This window comes from Amblyomma maculatum, chromosome 3 (assembly GCF_055883805.1).
Source record: "Amblyomma maculatum isolate TAMU_Amacu chromosome 3, ASM5588380v1, whole genome shotgun sequence".
NCBI classification, from domain to species: domain Eukaryota; kingdom Metazoa; phylum Arthropoda; class Arachnida; order Ixodida; family Ixodidae; genus Amblyomma; species Amblyomma maculatum.
This window is the reverse complement of record NC_139346.1, coordinates 135,160,413-135,174,974: the sequence shown is the minus strand read 5'-3', so window position 1 is coordinate 135,174,974 and position 14,562 is coordinate 135,160,413. Positions and strand designations below refer to the sequence as shown.

Genomic DNA, 14,562 nt, shown 5'->3' with positions numbered 1-14,562 from the left:
TTAAAGAGGGCCTTCAAGGGTTCTTTGAATAAATATATAATCTTCATCAGATGAAGGGGAAGAGGTTTCGTCCTTGACATATAACAAGTCACATATAATCCAGCATTATATGCTTGGTATGGGAAGTCAGAATAGACCTCCATTTATGTTGCAGATGTTGAGGCAGAGCAGCCTCTCTACTTTTTAGAGGTAGTGCAAGGGGCAGATGAAGTTATTTGTCCTGTGTTTGGCTGTATGAAACTACTGGTATGTGTGATCATTTGAAGAGTATTTACCGCAGGCAGTGCGCTCTTTTTCCCTGCATGTAATGCTTGAAATGCGAATGCCCTGGGAGAAATAAGTTTAGGCTTGCTTGATATAGGCAAAAATAATCTCGTGTAATTGCAATGGATGGGAGGGGAGGCTACAAAGCATTTCTCTATTAATACCTATCATACTTGGCCTTGATTTTAGAGAGAGCTGCTGTTGGCTTTCTGAGTCTTTGATCAAGCCCATATTGTAGGTTATGGGAGGGTATGGGTATTTTGAGCCTGGGCATAGTTTCCTATGAAGGCTCTTTTCAGGCAGGGGAGCTGAAGCTGTTAGTCACCAGTGTGCAAATAAAACTGCACATAGACCCTATCAGAATCCAGTTTTGGTTTGTTTTCTAGTTTTCTGTTTCATAGTTTAATTCTATTCCAATTCTGAAAACTGAAATTATATAAGGAGGCCTCAGAAGTGCAATGCAATAGCTCAGAATATTCTAAATTGCCATGAGGTTACCCTTTAGTCTAGTATGTGCATTACTATTTTGTGTGCAAATAAGAATGTGCACATTTCATATTTGCAGGCCTCTACCAGTTACTGTCCTGCAGCCTCACAACACCCGGGTGTTCTAGCAGAGGTGAATGATCAGGTGCGGCAGCTCAATCGTTTCCATTTTTAAAAGTAAATTGTCAGCATAAAATGTTTGTGTTGTGTTGGGTTTTTTTGACACATAAGCAACTAAGGCTATCATGCGCCAAGAGCAAGGTTATTTTTTGTGTGTGAACATAAAATGTTTTTTGCTCCCATTCTTGGCAAGAGTAGGCGAAAATAATCTGGCAACTGCGGGAACATGCTGCTGAGCATGCAAAGCATCAAGGCAGATCCCTCACAGACGTGAAATTTTCCATCTAATTGTTATGATGCAAAAAAATGTTAGCCTGTACAATAGACCCAAGCCTAATTCCAAAACTAGCAGCTAAAGCCTCTTACACTTCGGTTCCGATTAGTTATGTGTCACGACTACTAAGGTGTTAAAATTAAGATATGTTATCAAACCTGTGGCGAGTTTTAACATGTTTGTAAACCACTGGATGGCAGAAAGAGTAAATATTTTTACATCTGCTTTTGTTTTTATTCATAAGATGGAGCAGCCAGTGTTGGATTCACCGGGAACAACCTTGCAGAGGTAAAAGAAATTTTTTATTTACTGAACAGATGAAGATAGTCAGGGTTGCAGATGTGATAGAAGGAACTGCAGCACTAATGGGAGCCTACTGGCTCTTTTTAACATCTGCTATACTCAAAATGCTAGCAACATTTGCTGCATCTTCGATTATTTTTAGGCGCTTGTGTGAGACTAAGGTGCGGTGCATCGTTCGACGCTTTATATGAGCACATAAAAATGCGTTTGCCTTATCACCAGGCCATATTCTTGAGTTCTACTGTAGGTCCCGTGAATGCTTTTAATAAATGGTTTGCCTATAGTGCAAATTTGTGTGTCCTTACTTGTTGCATGCTTGTGATTTTTTATAATAATAATAATAATAATTGGTTCACAGGAAGGGAAAGCCGCAGCATTTGTCACACTTGCTCTGTGGACACCTGAACCCCGCCGCAAGGGAAGGTGGGAGTGAAAGTGGAAAGAGCAAAGGGAGAGCTGTAGTGGAGGGCTACGGAGTAATTTCGACCACCTGGGGATCTTTAATGTGTGCTGACATTGCACAGCAAACAGACGCCACTTCATTTCGCCTCCATCGAAACGCAGCCGCCGTGGTCGGGTTCGAACCCGGGAACTCCGGCACAGTAGTGGGTTGTCTTACCACTGCACCACCCAGACGGGGCATAGTGATTTTTTAACATTCAGAAACCAAGACAAAGCAGTTGTGTTATTTGGAAACTGCAATGCCTTCATCGTTTCCCTGAACATTGCTCAGCCATACAATTTCCAAAATGAATGGGACAGCATAAGAGTGAAAAATTCGAGTGCAAAGGCAAAAAAATGTGTACACCCATAATGAAAAGGTCTAACTACCATAAAAACACCTTTCCTAATTTCTGCTGAAAAAAGGAAGAAGTTGTAACAAAAATTCCTTTCTTAAAGGTAAATTTCAACCTAAAATTACCTTTTCTGAAAGGTGTAAAAGTGTTACTTATAAACTTAAGGGTGTAATTTGGTTGACAGTGTAGACAGAATACAGTGAAAATGCTGATCAGGTGGATGCTGGCTCTCGACACAAAATGGTAGTGGAGCACGAAAAGGATTTCTAACAGCAAATGCCAATGATATGTCGCATCTGGTCACCACGAACAAAATCTGGTAAGATGTCTGTTTTTGAGACCTGGGTTCATGGGAGGTATGGAGCTGATCACTGTGTACGCGAAGCCCGAGGGGTACTTGTTAACAAGTGAAGTGGTGGCAAGCCTTCAAGCTCTTGTACTTTGTTGTGTGCTGCAAGCTTAAAGACTGCAGCACAGGTGTTGGGCTCAACTAGAGTGCAACTCGGACAGTTTGCATCAAACCAACCGAGTTATGGGAACAGTGGCCAGTTGCTGCATATGGGTGTTGGTGCCTTTGTTTACTCGCCGGCATCCCGTTCTGAGAAGTGTTTCGGCCGCGCACACGTGTTCCCGGCGGTGGCCTGTTAAACATTAATTGTGTAAACATTACCGTATTTTCTGGTGTATAAGTCGCGGTTTTTTTCTAAAATTTTCGTCTTATACACCGGTGCGACTTATATATGTTTTTTTTTCGGAAAAACTGCTGCTTGGAGGGGGGTGCGACTTATACAAAGGTGCGACTTATACACCGGAAAATACGGTAATCACTGCTTCATTTTAATGCACTATGATGCTAAGCCAGCCTGTTTCCTTTAAAGGGGTGCAGTGACGTTCGCCAGACCAGTAATTCCAGCCGGCCTCTATGCCTTCCCGATGTGCGAAATCGTAGCGACTAATAGTTTAATCCGCTTCAATATTCAGCGTTTTGGCACCGATGTGAGCGACACACGACGGCAAAGTTTGTTAACGGATATGACGTTCCCTTCTCGCTTGGGCGCTGCTTTGCTGATTGGGTGGGCATGTACTTTAATTTTACATTCGAATGTTCTTCAAGTTACTATACAGAAAACAAATAAATGTGTTTTAATTCTGCATGCGTTCGTGGAGTGCTAGTAAAGGTGGGGACAGTAAACTGGGTGACAAATTTCACAGCATCGTAAAACGGGGGGGGGAGGGGGGGGGTGCAGTGCCTTGCTACTGTCACATGCCTCTACGTCACCGCTTGGACAAGCGCGCACGGAGCAGCAGCCGCGCCAGCGGAGTGTCGTCTGCTTCTAGGCTGCGTGCTGCCAAGATGCCTTTCTGCTTTTTAATCTTTTTTTTTCTACGCGTGTCGACAGAGTACAGCGACAAGGAACTTCGTTACATTTCAACTGCATCAAGGCAGATATAGAAATAATCATGCGTAGTTATGGCTTAGCACCAGCTTTGTTGTAATTTTTAGCAAGCATTTATGTAGATATGTGAAGTGTGATTTGTTTATGAAGTGTTGTAATTGCAGCCTTGCGCTGCCCAGGGGGCACCGCAAAAAACGCTGCTAAAAAGCGCCCCCTGGGCTTCTGCTGGGTAGTACAAATCCCCGGCATCTGCAACCGAAAGCATGGAGTCAGTATAGATCGACCGCTGTAATTAATTTTTATTATGCATGAATTACAACGAATTTAAGGCACTGAAAATTCTTTCAGGGCTGTCATGACGTAAAAAAAGGCAATAAATAATCCAACGTCAAGCATTATACGACATGCAGCAATCTGAGGTGAAGTCTCGATCGGCGCGCTGCCAGTCGATGTAGCCAGGCGAGTGTCGCGCAAATTCGTGGAGCTCTACGAAAGCTTTACACGCAACTGAGCTTAAGCAAGTGAATACATGAAACCGCAACACGGATAGGCAGCGTGAACAACCCCTCTGAGGCACAAACAGTCCTTCCGATGGGCACCTTGAGCAGGCCGTGCATGGGCCGTTGGGGTTTGCGTTCAATGCATGCATTTGGTCTCCTCGATTTGGCTACACTTTCTACACTAGTTCAAGCAGTGCTACAATCGCGCCCTCGATTTGTCAGTGTAGCCAGCGCCACCTACACTTGGGCACTTGATTTGGCCAGCGCGCTACACGAGTTCTCTACACTTCAGCACTAGCCTCCCGGCGAGTTCACTTCGTGTAGCGCATCTGCAGCAGACGCGTCCGTGATGTTGGTTCTGATCGACGGCGTCGAAACGCCGGTATATGCCGTGCTTGACGAGTACGGCTCGCACATGCAAACCGATGATGGCTTTCTTTAAGAGACTGAAGATGAGTACTATTAATTGTTGGCTGAGCACGTGGGCTGCCGCTCTTTGTGATGTGCTGAAAGTTATTTTATTTGCCTAGGTGGCCTTCGCATCAGTATACTGCATGTGGCAGAGTCGACCGCACCTCCACCCACGATACAGGCTGTTGTTGAGGATGACAGTCGGTTCACGCCATCGCCTCTCCAACAGCCCACGCCGCCGCCGCCTGTGCTTTCATGTCGCGATTCGCCGCCACCGTCCCGCGATGGTGAACGCGAATCATGGAGTGACAAGTCGAGATTTTTAATAAGTAAATATAAGGAAGCCAAAGATAGCATTGGCAAAAGGGGTGGCTTTAGGTAAGTCGCAGCGTGTGAAATGCCGCAATGGCGCCTGCTTAAACGCCATATATGTCGGATTTCTGCAATGCAACACTGGCGCACTTCGTGTTACTCTTTCTGGTTTTGTTGTTAAAGTTTATAATGCACCATGTTTCCTCAACAATAAGCTATAGTGACAATAGATATCTTTAAAATCTACTTATAAAAGCACATCCTCCATTTTTTTCCCTGTTTCACCTCCTCCTTGGCGTTATTAAGAGTTGCACAAAATCACACAGGTCCGTGGATTAAGCTTGGAATGTACTGTAAATGCTGTTACTATGCAAGAACTTATCTTCACAAATGCTTGTTTCCTCAGGACAAAAAAGGCCATGTGGGAAAAACTTGCACGTCCAATAAATGACAAATTTGGCAGCCACCTCACACCACTGCAAGTGGAGAACAAATGGAAGACTATGGAGAGGGCTTACAAAAAGTCAAAAGTAAAGAATGGTTCGTCCGGCCATTCAGGATCAACCTGCTTGTACAAACGGTATGGACAACAGACATTTCAGCTGTCTGTTCAAGTAACTATATATATATCCTGTGAAGTCGATTTTTGACATTGTATTTTTTTGACAGAGAACTCTCCGAGGTGTTGGAGAAAGAACACATTACCCCTGTGGCATTGCTAGCACCAGGAAGAATAGTTGCGTAGGTTTACATAAATATTTAACATTTTTTTTCCTTGGATGCAGTATTTTAAAATAGTGTCATCTTATTCTGTGCACATAATGTACAACTGCTATGTTTTAGTAGTGGTTCTAATTTGGTTTTACATGCTTCCATGCATGTGTTTATGGAGGGGCCCAGTACCAAGAAATAATGACTAATTAGTGAATTGTTATTGTACAATTCAGATAAAATATATAACCTTGAATCTGTAATTCATTTTTTAATTCACATTACAATGCCCTCTCCAGCTCTTAATACACTGTGTGCTGCTCTGCTTACAGGAATGCTGAGAAACCAAGCTACCCAACAGCTAATTTCTCTACAACTTGTCTTGTTTAGTTATAACATGAAACAAACAATTTTGTGTACGTTGAAAATAATGAAACTTTATTAATGAAAGTAATAGGGAAGAAGAGAACATGCTGCCCGACAATGGGCCTGCTGATGTTGAAGAGGAGGAACCACCTACGCCCTCCCGCAGCACCGAAGCAACACCAGCTAGGAGGCGTAGCCGGCAAGAGAGAACTGCAATTGGCAGCCTCATAAAGGTGCTGCAAGAAGCAATGGCTGAAAAGAAGCAGCAGCATGAGGAGAAAATGCGTCTCCTAGGACGCCTAGTGCGAGCTATTGAGGCCAATAAAGAAAGAGTCAATCCAAGTTCACATTGCTCCTGTTCTTTTTCGGTCAGCACTGGTGCTGGGCTATTAGCTTGCTTCAGCTTTCACAGTGACCTGCATTTGCATCACTCTCACTTGGATCTTCATCATTACCAACTTCATCATGAGCCGGCAGGTCTGCAAGCTCTGTTATGAAGTCTCTCTCAGAATTGCAGATGTTATGAAGCACACACGCTCCCATAACTATACGACAACACTGCATGATTGTTTTAGCATCTACAAGATAAAGTCTTCTGAAGCGCTTCAGAAGCCCAAAGGCGTTCTCAATGGCAACTCTTTGCTGGCTGTGAAATTTGTTAAATCTCTTCTTCCACGCAGGAAAACTTGAGCCATTGTCCTTGTATGGCCTTAAAAGCCATGGCAACAGGGGATACGCGGAATCTCAGAGTATGTAAGTCTCCGCATTTGCTTGCAGCTTCCTCCAAGAATGTGCTTTCCCGCAACACCCGAGCATCGTGCGCTGAACCGGGAAATCCAACAAATACATCCAAAAACTTATTTTGGTCATTGCAAACAGCTTGGAGTATTACCGATGGAAATTTCTTTCTATTGATGTATGATCCAGTTGATTCTTCAGGCTTCAGTATTTCGATATGACAGCCATCGATGCATCCAACGGTGTTGCGGGGGCCTTTCGAGCTGTTCTTTGAAAGGAAGGCCATTTTACTGCGGGCCATGTCGGCAGAGCTTGGCCAGCATATCACCTCATTGCTTATTGATTGCAGAAAGTTTAACACCCTTTGAATGCACAGCACAACTGATGACTCAGCCACGCCAAATCTATCGGCAACAGAATACATGCTCGTTCGAGTCCCAAGATAGCACAAAGTAATCAGGCAACTTTTCTCTGCTGTGATCTGAGGACGACCTGAAACACGTGACAGCCGAAACCGCGTGTAGAAGTCCTCAAATGTTCCACGAGAAAGTCTAAACAGTTTCTTGAACTCAAAGTCCAAGTATTTTGTCGTCACCAGTTCAAAGTACCCGTTCACTCGATGACGCTCGACCCGCGCCACTTTGCACAAGGCAACAGAAAGGGTTGTGTCAAATTCCTCATCATTGTTTGAGTCAACGAGCTCCATTGCTGCTGCCGCCAGATGCTCCATTTTCCACAGTGCACAGCGTTCACAAGAAGAAAAACAATGCTGCGCACATATCACCTGTGCCACGCGCAAACAGGCATGGAAGCGTGGTCAAGCGTCGCAAACGCCGAGGAAGGGCCGCAGCAGACGAAGGCTTGCACTCTCCTGTACTTGCGCACTCGATTTGGCCGTTTCACGGAGGGCGCTAGTGTTTAGCTACACTTATACCGCGGAAACTGGCGCTACACTTGCATGGAACTTTTGTGAATTAGTGTAGAAAGTGTAGCCAAATCTAGGAGACCTCTTGTAAGTTGATTCTAAGCTGGTTTTTGCTTTTATGCGTAAGCAATACTGTGCCAGGTTTTTACGCACCGTTTAGCTGTTAAGTCACACTTGTAATGTTTGGAAATGCAGTCCACGTACTGGAGTCTCACAGAAAGCTGAAGCTGGGACTGCGGAAACGTTCGAATTACACCACAGCAGGTGCTTGTGTTCGTCGTTAGTTTCAGATATCAGTTGTTAGGTTCAGATATCAGAAGGCACAGTGACCTCGTTTCATTGCTCAACTGATACATCATTTGTGCTTGCAGCTCTTGAGCCAGTTTTTGCCTATTGAGGGCAGTGGGGACTTTGCATATTAGAATTATGAGCTCTATCAGATCAAGAACCTGCAGTAGTAATTATAAATAAGCCCCAAATGACGTCTATTACAGTTTTCTCTTGAAAGTGAATGGCTGCTTTCATCGAGATAACAAATGTTTTCAGTAAACTCTAGTTTATCGTCCTCACCTTTCCTTGCTTGACGTACGCACGTGCAATTCTTACTTACACAGCTGCCAAAAACAGTAGCATAACGAACAGTTTAACTCTCGCTCACAAATAAACACGCGTATATAGCTACACTCTATATATTTCAGCTCTGAGCCGGCGGAGAGGTCAGCTTAGAGCGAGCGGCATTTCTCTAACCAGTGCATGCATGCACATGACCGCCCGTACCAATCACACCTAGCCCCGTTTCATGCGGCTTGAAAGAAGGCAGTAGAGTTGAAAAATAAAACTGTTAATTTGTCCGTGGCACCCTAGGACGCAAGCAAAAAAGCAGCGGTGACGATGTTTTGGGACGAATGGTACACAGCAAGATTAATGCCGCATGCTTTGAACATTTCAGTGGAAGGCAGCCGCAGCGCTTCGTTTTTGTTAATGTTAGGCTATTGCTGGTTCAGAACGATGTCCATGATACATGACGACTCTTTTCACGCTCACGAAGGGGCAAAAAGAAGCAAGAATCGACGTAGAAAGCCTGCGAGATATGTGCTGCAGCATAGGCAGAGCCGCCGTTGTACTACCCAGTCAGGCTTTCCTTGGCCGCCACGAGGCGGCGCCACCCTACTCAAAACTCCAGTGCAAGGTGCCTATAGCCCTTTTACTCACCGGAACATAAGCAGAGGATATACCCCAAGTGCAATTTTAATGATTCTTGTTCCTTGTACACCCTTGTTTGATCAATCAATCAATTTTCCAGTAATTATAGCTCTCTGCAGTTGTGATAGAAACACGCAAGTGGAGATATGTGTGCATGACGTCTTGGAGGGTGAAGCACTATTCAGAATGTCTTGTTAGGAACTGTGTTTTAAAACATGCAAAAAATGAATTCAGAGAAACAATAGTTTTTTAATATTTGAAATTCAAAATGTTTTAATATGTGGGGAATGGAGACAAAAAACTCAACTTTTCAAAAACGTGGTTGCAAAAAGTACATACTCAAACAGCAAAAATAATCTAGCAATACACACAAGACAGCAAACACACACCATGGTAGAAGAACAAATGGTAGCGTAACTCCCATAGAAGCCTGCATGTCGACTCTGAGTGAGGCTTTAGTTTCCCGGTGCCCCCTGCGAACTGTGAGGCAAAATAAACACGTGACGTGGCTTGTGACGTCACAGTGACGTACTTTTGGCGGGGAGTTTGTCTTTTTACTTATGAGCGAAAAACAAGGCCAACGACGGAGGCAGAACGATGCTCGGATAAGGCAGAAAAATGGACACCGTAACTGTTCAGCCAACTTTACTTGACATGGATTTCTACTGTCACGTTTTACGTTAACTGAAATGTTACGGCATCTTTAACCACCTTATCATAGCATCGTTCTGCCTCCGTCGTCGTTAGCCTAGTCTTTCGTCGCGCGTCATGTAAATGCATTCTGGGGCTTATTTCTTCGGGCACGTTGGTGAACAAGGGCCTTCAAGTGAATTTGGCAAGCACATGGATAGAATCACATGGCTTGAGGCATTTCACTAAGGGCATAAATGAGTGAAGCTGTGCTGCATAGAAAGCCAGGCTTTATTAATTCACGATTACTTACATAGACGCTTCACGACAATGAAAGTGTAGGAAAGCGACCATCGCTCATTCATCACGGTCTTCATGAAATCCTCGTGATAACAAAATGGCCTGAGCGTAGGTCTCCAAACGCGACGCGGTCATTATAAAAGGGTAAAAGATCTTGCTAACAAACAAAGTACATATCACTGTCAAAAAACAAACGAATGGAATAACTAACGCTAGCACTAGAACGCCAACCTGTAAGAGCTTAGGTAAGCAATTCGAATTGGGATTGCTAGTATTTAGAAGTTAATGCGTCTGAGAAGTGAAAATATCTACGATATAGCTTCGCTCCAATAAATCTCGCCCTGTTCACGATTCCATTATTTTACTCGCGCTTCATTTGCCACTGAGAGGAGTCAATGTGAGGTTACAAATTTACAACTTAAGCATTTAACATGTTCATGAGAAAGATCTCATTGACAATATAGGAACATCACTGTGATAACAGCTAAAGGACGTTCAGCGAACGCTGGTGCGGTAATACGACGCAGTTAGCAAAACACGCAGCAAAGGGAGCGGAACGAAAGCCTTTGAGCAATGCGACACGCGTCTTGGGGGCAATAAAATCTCACTTTCACCGTTCAATTAAAACATGCAGCGATACGCCACTCATGCAGACGTGTATCCGTAAAACAAGCCACCACTTTTGCGACGTGCCTGGGAGGCCGAGTCGAGCCGCCGAGCTGTGACGCAGCATTGTCCCATCGTCCGGAAATGCGCACATGCAGCTGCAACCTATTTCTCATCGAGCACACACAGTCTTCGCCTTGCTGTAAAGCTCTACCAAAACCAGCAGAATGAAATACTGACTGTTTGGTACCGATAACCCACTCTGTACGCAGCACGCAACGATGAACGTTGAACCGGGGCCGATGACGCACCCATTCCGCGGATGAAAAAGGCTTTGGTCTGAGCCATTTCTGAGCTTTGGGCAACCATTGGGATAATAACGCAGCGGATAATAAATGGCCGAGAGAGGCCACTAGAAACAAGTTAGAATATTATTATAAATGTGACACGTTTTTTCTTATGCAAGAAACAAAAACTGCATTCATTCCTGAGCGCGAATATTATGTTTACTTTCTAGTTCTTTGGAGTTGTGGCAGATCTTATTTTATGTGCGCTAGTAATTTGCCTCACAGTTCGCAGGAGCCCTCATCATCGAGTTGATGCCGCTGGCAGTAGGCAGCTACACGCGTTTTCTTCCAAGTTGCGCGACCAGTTGTACATAGACCTTGCACACACCTGCGAACTGGCCTTAATCCATACAGCGCGAATTTCACAAGAGGTGAAAAACTGAAGTTATTTATTCACTGAAAATTTTTTTCAAGTCTGAAAGGCATGCAATAGCACAGAAATGAAAAATTCGATAACTATAAATAAAATAAACAAAAGGCTAATACTGATTGGTGTTTCAACATAATCATAGTTAATTAGGCTGGGGGCACCTTTGGTTTGGCAAGGGTTTCAGTGAAGAGCACCCTTTCATTGGTGAGCCCCTTATGGGAAGCCCAAAACTTTTGGGCACGGCTGCCACTATCTTCTGGAAGGTATTTTGAGCTAGATCTTTAATTTCCAGCAGCGTTTCGACTCGATGACAATTAAAAATGAATTACATTTGTGCAACTCATCTACAATATCTTTGAAGTGCTGCAGCCACTGAACTTGTAGAAGGCACCGGTATAAACACTGGTTCCTTGGGAGGTTCTACAGTAGTAGTAGCAGTAAAAGACTTTATTGAGGCGCAACACTTAGGCGCCTAATACATAGATGGCCTGCTGGACGAGCAGGCGCTGTTCTTCACCCTCAGTACCAAGCCAGTCCACCCACGTCCAAATAGTGTGGTAGGAGGTGAGAAAGAATCCCGATTGCAATGCAATTGGACATGCAAATAGGCAGTGTGAAAGGTAGGCATAAGGGGAAGGGCAGCTGGGGCATGGTAGATCACGACGGAATTTGTGGAGATATAGCCGTGCAGGGGTTATGAGTGTATTCAACTGTATTTGCCGAAAGATATGAACCTCCCAAACGGAAAGATTAGGATGAGGGTCGGGGTAGAGCTTGCGGTCTAAGCGAGCAGCATTGTAATATTCGCTGATGGTGGCGCGAAGAGACAGTCTCAACCCAGCCTCCAAGGATCTTGGCCAGGGGATAAACGGTGCCTGGTTACGAGTTTCACAGGCGAGCTGGTTCACCAGCTCACTGCCGTCAATCCTCGACTGTCCAGAGATCCATCGGAGGACGGCGGGGCAGGGCTGCAGAGCAACAAGTGCAGCTTCGAACTCCGTGGACAGATTATGTGTTAGACTTTTTGATTGAATGGCACGGATAGCAGCCTGGGAGTCAGTGTATATAATATACTAAGGCACAGGTGGGAGAGACAGAAAACTTTGAAGGGCATGAATGATGGAGAGGACCTCAAGCGAGATAATATCCAGAGGGTGGAGAAAGGGGCCGCTAGTGTGTGTGACAGGGGTAGATAGAAGAGGATGAAAGAGGACCTGGCTTCCGGACCCGCGAGAAGCCACATAAGAGGCATCCGTATAAGCGAGTCCATGGGTATTGAAGGGCGGACTATGATGAGAGGCAGCAGCATATTGGCAGCCAGCATGCAGGACCGGCGACATATTGGCTGGAAGAGGAGGTATACGGAGGTTTGTGGCCCCTCGAGAGGAAGGAGTGTGCAAAGAGACTGACTGAATGGGGAAATGTTAGCCTGGTTTAGAAGCCAGCGTCCATGAACTGTGCCGGAGAGGCGAGCTATCTGTCTGTCACAGTGAAGGGAAAGGAGACTGCGAAGAGGATGAAAAAGACCGGTGGCATAAAGGTTCTACAGTGTTCATCTCAGCAGTACTGCTCTGTTTAAGGAATTCATGAGATAGCGTACTATGGTGCTGAAATATGTATGGGCGTCCAAGTAGTTTTTAGGCAGTGAAAAGACCACCCTTGAATAAACTTGAAGACTGCACAGAAATGCTTGCAAGGGTATTTGTGCTTCAAAAAATCAAGACAAGAGCACGATGGTTTGTTGAAATCAACTGTGTGCATTGTCATCAGCCTTCTCGGAGCGAACAGAAAATCTGCCTTCGACAGGCAGCTTATTTGTCAGCACGGCTGTACTCTTCGGCATTCACAAGCCTCCTCAAGTGTGCTTAATAAAGTTGTGTGGTCGGCCATGAAGATAACCGGGAACATTTTCTCTGTACTGTCTGTACAATGATGGCTGCCTCATTTGAGATTAATAAAAAAATTTTTTTCATTTTCAGTCAAGTAAGAATAAAAAGCGCTGTTATAAGGCAGGCAAGTGACCACTTCCCACTTGCACTCTTGATGTAGTGCCCCTTAAGCACCCTATTCTGAGCTTCGATGCCATTGTTTGCTGTGAGCACATCATATTCAAGCCGGTAGAGCAATACCCACAGCTCCTTTATAGATAGCCACATTGTTTCGAAATAAGTTCGAAATCTTTTATTCGACCAATATTCTGAATACATAAGGGCCTCCAGTGCCTTCTCAAACTCAAAATGATTAGAAGCATTAGCCACATTTTTCATGCGGTTAAGGGCATTGTCAGAATGTGATATGACATTTTCTTTTCTACGCAGCCACCTCTGCCATGCTTGAAGCCTGGGGAAATCGCAGATAGATATTTTGCCACTTGGAAATGCTTGGCGGATGGCACCCATTTCTACTTGACTATAATCTACCATCCAGTACTGCGGAGCAAGGTTATCGCACTACTTTTTGAACACGCTCAGAGCCTCAGAGATACAGGAAATTGTCTCGAATTGCACAATAAAAACGCCTGCAGTTGTGTAACCATAGGGTGTTTTGATGACAAGAAAAGAGGTAGAGCGTAGTCACTTGTCTTGTGTGTTGCATACAAGCAAACAGCAGAGGTTCCATACTTTTTAAGCATATCTCTCATGAACTTAGACTGGAAACAAAATAGCAATGTCTCCTCGCAGTCACTGGCAACTCTCTTCCATGTCATCTGTGTTGCTGCTGTTTGCATTTTTGCTTGCTGCATAGAGGCAATAAAGTACAGAACTTTGGGATTGCTCACTTTGTAGCTTTTTGACCAAGTTATGCGTGTTGTCTTGATCGACAGTGCTGAAGCGGTCTTTTTTAAGAACGTGCTGAATGTGGCTGTTTATGTCTCCTTGTTGGAAAAAATGCCCTGCAGATGCCACTTGTCTTTTCCTTCCCAGGAAACAGCACATCGTGAACATAACAATGAGGACACTTTTTCACGTCGGATACTGATGTAACTTTTTCTCTCACTAAAGCTTCAATCCTCTCTGCAACATTTTTGTCCATAGTCTTGCTTCGGGCAGCACGCATGTAGTGCACTTCGAGTTTAAAACCACAACAAGGCGAGAACGCAAAACAATACTGTGAGCTGTTTAGTCAACTTTGTTTTCATCACTGTTCTGCTTTTTTTTATGCTTTGATACTCTATCAGACGAGTCTGCTTTAGTCACGCAACAAAGGCTGATGAAGGTGCTATATTTATTTCAGGAACATCATGGTATTTCGTGAGGGCCAGCTGCTATAGAAGCCAAAAGAAAACACAGCCACCGTATACTGTTTCAGCAGCTTTGTCGCAGCAAGGTGACGTGCTTGGTGGCAGTGTGGGTGTGCTGCTGGGAAGTATGCCTGCAACCACTTGTAAGCTGCACTGATTGTGGCACTGCTGCAGAAAAGGGGTTTTTGGAGGCACCACAACACCTGTCCCCAAATGATTTGCCTCAGCAGTGGCGAGTGCCAAGGAGATACCCCCATGTGG

General features: G+C 44.6%; 1 pseudogene; it reads right to left on the bottom strand.

The window, feature by feature from the left end:
* Nucleotides 1-10,404: 10,404 nt before the first annotated feature.
* LOC146196136 (uncharacterized) lies at nucleotides 10,405-14,117 on the bottom strand (annotated as a pseudogene).
* Between the last annotated feature and the right edge of the window lie 445 nt (nucleotides 14,118-14,562).